Below are 7353 nucleotides of genomic sequence, written 5' to 3' on the forward strand. Positions count from 1 at the left end.
GTAGTTGGTGAACTTGAAGTGCCGACCTTGCAATTCAAACCAACTTTGCAGTCCAGCCTATTAACCTACAGCACCAATTAGAAGTATATTATTTAGTTTTACTGTTATTGTGCATCCTGGTGTGGTATAAACACTGGACTGCTAACCATGCTAACTGCTAGGTAAGCAGTTCAAATCCACCAGTCACTCTCAGAAGCCCTATACAAGTTCCGTATGGGTCAGAATGAACTCAACAACGCAAGAACAACTGTTTCCTCATTAAGTACATTGTAGTCGGAGAGCACATTGTAGTGTCAAGCCTGGTCATGTCAGTAGTGTTGAAGTAGACTTGGATAATAATCAAGAGTTGGGTTTAGAGCTATGTCGTATTTAAACCCAGGAATGGAAAAAGGGAACACAGGGAGGAAGTGGGATGAATGATGTTACATTGGGGGCTTACAATCAATGACCGGAACCAAAATGTGTATGAACTGTTGAATGGAAAACTGGTTTGCTCTGTAAACCTTCATACAATTCACAATTAGAAGTTTAAAAATTTTTAAATGCTAGTCAATGACAGCAGTAATTCTGTGTTCTTGGGAAAGTTTGGCAATCTCTTTGACCCAGTTTCTTCTTTGTTCACAAGATTATTATGTGTGTCCAATCAAATGAGAGGGCGTGCCATGTCTCTGTAAGACAAGCATTGGACTGTGACCCACAAGGTTGGCACGTAGAGCTCACTAGCTGCTCTGTGGAATAAAGTCGAGACTTTCTGCTCTCACAAGGGTTTAGAGCCTCAGAAACAGAGAGTTGTTGAGTCAGAACTGCCTTGATGGCACTTGACAGTAACAACAAAACAACCATCAAGTGAGTTATAAAATTATCCTTGGTAGATCTAAAATGTTGTATAAACGCATGTTTTGTTAAATGCCTATAATACCTAAGATATTAGATCTGTGAGGTTGTGGTGAACATAAATGCTGTTATGTCATGTGCTTCTGGTCTCCAGGAGTTTCAGTTGAGTGATAACTCGTCTTTATCACAGTAACAAGATAATGTCTTTGTTAAAACAAAATTAATGTTGTTTAACTGAGGCTGGGCGTTTTAATCTGCAAACAAGAGCTGGTTGGCCTGTTTAAAAAGCAGAGAGAGGATTAGATTACAAAATATCTTTCTCTAGAACATACCCTTTGGTTAGTGCTGTTGTGGTTCCTATACCCAGTTGGATACCCCTTTAAGAACAGAATGATTTTTGTCTCTGATTATCAACTCCAGACTCACATCACTTATTTGTGATCCCCAGAGTTACCTGGATGTTAGCTACCATCGGGTCAATTCTCACTCATAGTAACGCCATATACAATTTCCAAGACTGTCCATCTTTACAGTGTGCAGAAGAGAACTGCTTCCTAGGATATTCAAGGCTGAGACTTCAGAAGCAGACCAGCAGTCCTGTCTCCAGAGTTGTCTCTGGGTGAGGTTGAACTGTTTACTTTTCAGCTCCTCATTGAGAGCTTAGCCATTTCTGCCACCCAGGGACTTGTCCTCTCTGAAGTGCATACCTAATGAATGCTGGGTATTGGTGACTATCCAAAGATGGTATTTCTTTGTTTCAGATCATGTGTGCACACAACGTGACTGACTCGCCAGAGAATCCCAGGGGGCTTTAGAATTTCAAAACAGAGAGACTTGGTGGGCTGGGTGAAATGTAGACGGAAAACTCTGAGTTCATTAAAACATCAGGAGGCAAATAACTCTAATCTCCCCCATTGCATTGAGCTAGCCATTCCAGCATGTTAGAAAACAAGCAGTGTGTAATCAACTTTTCGGCACATGTGAGATTAGAACAAAGTTCATCACCCTATAAGTTCGTTGTCACGAAATTGCAGCGTTCAGAGTGAAAACTGGCTGACTCCCATGGAAAGCAATTTTTTGGTACCTAGTGTGATTGAAATGGAAGCGAACAGAACTCTCCGAATAACGTGGTTCAGATCGCAGAAGTCTCAGGGAAAACCAGGCCCTTGAGTTCTCAAAGGAGGGCAGCTGACAGTTGGTGCTCATTGTTCCTGTAAAGACACGTGAATATGAAAATTAGACAGTTGGCAGAAAAAGGTGGTTGTTGCTTCAGATGACCTGGCAATATTTCCTCCTTCCACTGACCTAGTGCATTTGGAGGCCATTAGTGGACTCCTGTCAGCCTGCAGCTCAGTCAGAGCGGACACCCCCCCACCCACCCCAGGCACGTGCTCACTGGCACGGCTGCACCTCAGAGCCTGCTCATCAGCATGGATGGCAGATTGCACCCCAATTACCAGGGAACTGAGATGACAAACATGCTCTGAATATTCTCTTCCGTTATATTCTCTTCCTTTGGATTCCACAAGGGAGAGGTAAGAATTCCATCAAATTAGGTTTGGTTTTAAAAACAAAACAAAACAAAAACTTTTTAGGCATTTGTACTTACCTAATCAACATCCATGGAGTCCTGGTGTAGCACTGTGGGTTAATGCGCCAATCTGCAAAGCCGTTTGAACTGCAAGGTCGGCAGTTCAAGTTCACCAGCTGCTCCTTGGAAACCCTATACAGGGTTGTTATGTGTCGGAACCGACTCGACGGCACACAACAACAATGAACATCCACGGAGTCCTGGTGTAACGCTGTGGGTTAAGGCACCAAAGTGCAAAGCTGTTTGAACTGCAAGGTCGGCAGTTCAAGCTCACCAGCCACTCCTTGGAAACCCTATACAAGGTCGCTATGGGTCGGAACTGATTCGACAGCACTTAACGACAACAACAATCAACACCCACAGTATGTCACGATGTGAAAGTTGGACAAAGAATAAAGAAGACTATATAAGAATTGATACATTTGAGCTATGGTGTTGGAGGATAATATCACAAGTACCATGAACTGCCAGAAGAGGGAAAAAAAGAATCCGTGTTGGAGGAAGTACATTCAGAATGTTCCTTAGATGTTAGGATGTCCAGACTTTGTCTCTCGCACTTTAGACACATTATCAGGAGGGACCAGTCCCTGGAGAAGGAAATCATGTGTAGTAAAGTGAAGGGTCAGCAAAAAAGAGGAAGACCCTCAGCAAAATGTCACGGCACAGTGGCAGCGGCAATGGGTGCACGCGTGGCAATGATTGTGAGGATGGCCCAGGACTGAGCAGTATTTCGTTCTGTTGTGCATAAGTTCAATATGAGTCAGAACAGAGTCGAGGGCACCTAAGAACAACGAAAGTGGGTTTTTTTTTTAACTACAACTCCGCCAGTACCATACTACCACAGCCGTGACTACCATCACCATCATTACAGATATGTATTGAGCACTCTTCTAAGAATGCATTACCCATTTTACCTTACTTACTTCTCATAGCCTTTCCGTGAAATGGCCATTATTACCAGTCTAATTCTATAGTTGAAGAATCTGAGGCAGAGGCTGTAGTTGGGTCTATAGCTAAGGAAGGGAGTTCAGAATGAGCCCCGTGCAGTGTGACTACACATTTTACACTGCCCTGCACATTGTCATCTTTGGGTAAGTCTTCAGAACATGTGAATTCTTAAAATTGCTTTCATAAAAAGGTGATAGAAGTTTTACTTCATTGAATCAGGCTTTGAAAATATTCTACAGAGAAGAATGCACAGAGCACCATACCAGTTTTGTTGTGCATGTCATTGGTTTGATGATGTATCAAACCTTTGCATTGATTCCAAAGTAGTATTTATTGACGTGATTTATGAAGGAGATTGGTTCATCGATTTGTGTTTACTACACCTGCCAACTAACTACACCTTTTCATCACTTATTGTGATTGGTTGGCTCCAAAGGCCAGCTTGGTATGTCAAAACGGGAGTTAGGTGAAAATGGAGAATGACCTTAATGTAAGATGTAGCTTACTTGTGCCCCAAATAGTCCAAAAGTAAATTTTTTGCTATCATCTTGACTGATAAATGTCAAATAATGAGAGAGCTGGTAAGTGAAGTGCAGTTGTACTGGTCCCCATCCTCACGTTCATTGCTATATTTGAGTCCATGTTGCAACCACGCATCAATCCATCTTGTTGAGGGTCTTCCTCTTCTGGGTTGACCCTCTATTTTGCTAAGCATGATTCACTTCTCCAGTGATTGGCCTCTCTTGATAACATGCCCAAAATAAGTGAGCTAGCCCCTCCATCTTTGCATCTAAGGAACATTTTGGTGGTTTTTCTTTCAAGAGAGATTTGTTCTTCTAATATTCCATGGTATATTCAATGTACTTCACAGACACCCTAGTTTAAATGCATTCATTCTTCTCGGGTCTTTGCTATTCATTATTCTGAAAATTACTCATCTTAAACCTTATGGACCACAATATTGCTCAAACATGCTGCAAGATGAGGCTCTGAGGTCAGAAGACACTCAAAATACACCGTGTCTGCAACAATGAACTTGAACATACTAACCACCATGGTCATGTTGTTGCTGTTGTTGTTGTTAAGTGCCACTGAATTCTAGCTCATAGTGACCCTGCCATGATCATGGCAACATTTACAAATTGAAGAAAACTGAGTTAGTTGAATCAACTGAACTGCAGTTAAACAACAACAACAACAATGCAACTACTGATCAGTTAGTATTCTGTGCAGCTTTAGTTGTCAAATAGGATCTGTGTGTCATTTGCTCAGCATTTTATTAATACTCGTTCTATATTCCACCTACAGTCTTCAACAAGGTGACCATTGTCATTTTGCATAATCTCCATAGATCTCTGATGTTAGCATAATGCTGGACACCTATGACAGACATCTCAGGAATACTAATTGGCTCTAATACTTTTACATTTAAAAGTAAAGCAGATAAGTGAGCCATTCATGGTCTGATCATAAGTATCTCATGCTATGTGGGGATATCACACATGAACAGAGCTGCATAAAGCAATAAAATATAAAAGAGAGAAGCTGGAGATTTGAAAAAACCAGGAAGGGAGGTGCTTCAGAGAGCTGGGCTGGTCTACTGCGTCAAGTACCTCTGTTAGGTCATGTAAAATCAGGTCCGCGAAGGACCCTTTGGTTGGAGTAATGTGGAGATCACTGATGTCATTTCCAGGTGCTGTAGGGTCAGGTGATGAACAGGGAAGGTTGACCGCTGTGGTTGGAGTGAAGAAAGAGATGAGGGTTTGTAAACAACCAAGATACACTTCTTTGTAAAAGAAATGTGACGGGGAGAGGAAACTGGAACTGAGCAGAGGGGTCATTGCTGTAGTTGCTAAAAGCTGTGGAGTCAGTTCCGACTCATAGCGACCCTGTATAGGGTTTCCAAGGAGCAGCTGGTGAGCTTGAACCACCAGCCTCACGGTTCAAACTAACCTTGCAGTCCAACTCATTAACCCATAAAGCCATACCTGGACTCCAAAGGAGTCATGGAAAGATTTATTTTTAAAGATGGGAAGATGTTTATGTACTGTTGGGACTAACCCATTACAGGAAAAAAATAAATAAAAGATAGGTTGCAAGAATTGAATGAAAAAGCGTGACGCTAACAGAAATGAAAGTGGAAAGGGTAGGTAGGCAGTGACAACCAAGTGCATTAGCAATTTTTTGAAAAAATGTTATGTCCAAAATTTGCCATCAACACTGAACTTGGTAAAACATATAAAGGAGAAAATAAAACTCCTCAACAATTTGTCACTCAGAAAAAAGGTGTTTTAATATTTCACTAGTTTGTCTATGTTTCGCTTATTGGGATTTTATATTCAATAGTAATATTTAGAAGGGAAAGTTTCTTTCACTTCTCTTGGCAGTGTTTTGTCAATTAGTTTTGTTGGTTATTTGAATATAGTTTCATCATTTTGTGACGTTAAAAAATATACTATTGGGATTTTGAATTAATTTTGAAAAAATGTATAAGTAATTATAATAGACATTCTTCCTAAGTCTATATTTTGCATTTTCTAGTCATCTTTATTTTTCATTAAGAGATATGCTCTTGTTCAGTCTCGGCCGCCGGCTCGCCCGCTCCTCTCTCAGCCTGTGCTGTCTGTTTGCTGCCACTCCGCCTCTCCCGTCGCCATGGAAGAAGAGATCGCCGCACTCGTCATCCATAACGGCTCTCGAATGTGCAAAGCCGGCTTTGCGGCGACTACACTCCCCTGCGCCATCTTCCCCTCGATCATGGGGTGCCCCAGACACCAGGGCGTCAAGGTGGGCATGGGCCTGAAGGACAGCTACGTGGGCGATGAGTCGTAGAGCAAGAGGGGCATCCTGACCCTCAAGTAACCCATGGAGCATGGTATCGTCACCAACTGGGATGACATGGAGACGATCTGGCATCACCCTTTCTACAACGAGCTGCGCTTGGCCCCCGAGGAGCACCCCGTGCTGCTGATCGAGGCGCCCCTGAACCCCAAGGCCAACCGAGAGAAGATGACCAGATGATGTTTGAGACCTTCAACACCCCTGCCACGTACGTAGCCATCCAGGCCGTGCTGTCCCACACCCCGTGCCCATCTACGAGGGCTATGCCCTGCCGCACGCCATCCTGCGTCTGGACCTGGCGGGCAGTGACCTGACCAACTACCTCATGAAGATCCTGACGGAGCGTGGCTATGGCTTCACCACCACGGCCGAGCGCGAGATTGTGCACGACGTCAAGGAGAAGCTCTGCTATATGGCCCCGGATTTCCAGCAGGAGATGGCCACCGCCACGTCCTCGCCCTCACTAGAGGTACTAGCTGCCCGATGGCCAGGTCATCACCATCGGCAACGAGCGCTTCCGGTGTCCAGAGGCGCTCTTCCAGCCCTCCTTCCTAGGTATGGAGTCCTGCGGCATCCACGAGACCACCTTCAACTCCATCATGAAATGTGACGTGGACATCCGGAAGGACCTGTATGCCGACACGGTGCTGTCAGGAGGGACCACCATGTACCCAGGCATCGCCGACCGGATGCAGAAGGAGATGACGGCGCTGGCGCCCAGCACCATGAAGATCAAGATCGTTGCTCCTCCCCAACTCTGTCTGAATCGGCGGCTCCATCCTGGCCTCGCTGTCCACCTTCCAGCAGAGGTGGATCAGCAAGCAGGAGTACAAGGAGTCAGACCCCTCCATCGTCCACTGCAAATGCTTCTAAACCAACTGCCAGCAGATTCCGGCACCTGCCGCATGAACTCAGTCCCACAAACCCCACGTCTCATGCCAGCCTCGTGAAACTGGAGGAAGCCTTTGGAAAGAAATTGTCCTTGAAGCCTGTATCTTGATATCAGCAGCACTGGATCGTAGGACTTGTTGCTGATTTTGACCTTGTATGCAAGTTACTTGTTCCCTTGGTCTATGTTTAATACCCTGTACATATCTTTGATTTAGGCCCCTAGAATGTATGAAACTGTCACTCGGTGG

At 44.2% G+C, this 7353-nt stretch overlaps 1 pseudogene; it reads left to right on the forward strand.

Annotated features, from left to right (window-relative positions):
• The first annotated feature begins 6028 nt into the window (after window positions 1–6028).
• Window positions 6029–7087, forward strand: LOC102840925 (annotated as a pseudogene).
• The last annotated feature ends 266 nt before the right edge of the window (window positions 7088–7353 follow it).

Source organism: Chrysochloris asiatica, unplaced genomic scaffold, assembly GCF_000296735.1.
Source record: "Chrysochloris asiatica unplaced genomic scaffold, ChrAsi1.0 scaffold00307, whole genome shotgun sequence".
In the NCBI taxonomy this organism is placed as follows: domain Eukaryota; kingdom Metazoa; phylum Chordata; class Mammalia; order Afrosoricida; family Chrysochloridae; genus Chrysochloris; species Chrysochloris asiatica.